Genomic DNA, 1135 nt, shown 5'->3' with positions numbered 1-1135 from the left:
ACGCCACACTCGGCTACTATGTGTTCGATCGAGATGCATACCCGACAACTGCTTTGGTTACGAACGAGTCTGTTCGATCACCCTCGCTATAAATTGAGCACAAGCGAACACCACACTCGGACACCCGCAGCTAACCCGAAAATTTGTGTAACAATGAAACGGACACCCGAACATTGCGATAAAATGCAGGACAACAAAGAAATTTACGCTGAAGGTAACTGGCGCCAATATGTTCCCACAAAGCATACGAAAATGTTGTTGCTTTGTGCTTGTGCATACGCAATGAAAAAATTAGAAGCGAAGTAGACAAAAATGTTTTTGCATCTATTTCGTATAGTTTCGCGTGGAAAGCTGTGTGTGTATATATTAGAACACAGCCTAAAACTATGTAGGTACATAAGTACTTTTACAAAAAATAAATGTGCACCGAGTGTATAGGGCTTGGGCATTGCCGATCTACACACATTTATACCTAAATGGATGTAGGCGTCGTGATGCCGCATTTTGTATGAGCAAAAATATAAGAAATGGTTAAATGTACACTTAAACAAACTACCAAAAAAAATTCAACCTTCTCTTTACCCTCTACGCACAAAAACTAAGAACACCGCGATGAGAAGGCAACATTTTTTGTAGAAACAAAAACGTCATAAGCCAATCAAGAAAATTTTGTGCATACTCGGGTTGAAACTCGAACACCCGGGTATATTGAGCTGCAAAGCACCCGAACCCAATCAAGTATGTATGAAAAGCAATCGGGTGTTGTGGCCAACATGTTCGTCTTGAGCTCAGTCGATAACGAACAATACTTCTGCTCGTATACAGAGAACGATGCAAAACGGGTTTTGTTAGATGATCGAGTATACACGAAAATCATGCACCCGCTGCAGATGTCTGGTAAGTACCCAACGGTTGTTGAGTGTTGAGTTGTGGCAAATGATCTGTAGTTGGTGCGTGTGAATGCTTGTTTGCGTGCTTCCTGTGGTGTATACTAGCCATGTGTTGGCGACAATATATTTGTTGTACGTAGCTGCGTATTAGGCTGGGTCGATTTTGTATGGGGGAAAATAAAAGTCATTTGACCGCATTGTAATAGTAATATTATGATGTTTTAGGTCTAAGCCAATTGTTATTG

At 41.0% G+C, this 1135-nt stretch overlaps 1 protein-coding gene across 5 annotated transcripts in view; it reads right to left on the bottom strand.

The window, feature by feature from the left end:
- The window catches only part of LOC118742259 (dynein regulatory complex subunit 6), a 426783-nt gene that overhangs the window by 311970 nt on the left and 113678 nt on the right, over nt 1-1135 (bottom strand). The window lies entirely within an intron of this gene.

The sequence above is a fragment of the Rhagoletis pomonella genome, unplaced genomic scaffold, assembly GCF_013731165.1.
Source record: "Rhagoletis pomonella isolate Grant_MI unplaced genomic scaffold, Rhpom_1.0 Rhpom_scaffold_00007, whole genome shotgun sequence".
NCBI lineage: Eukaryota > Metazoa > Arthropoda > Insecta > Diptera > Tephritidae > Rhagoletis > Rhagoletis pomonella.
This window is presented reverse-complemented; position numbering and strand designations above follow the sequence as displayed.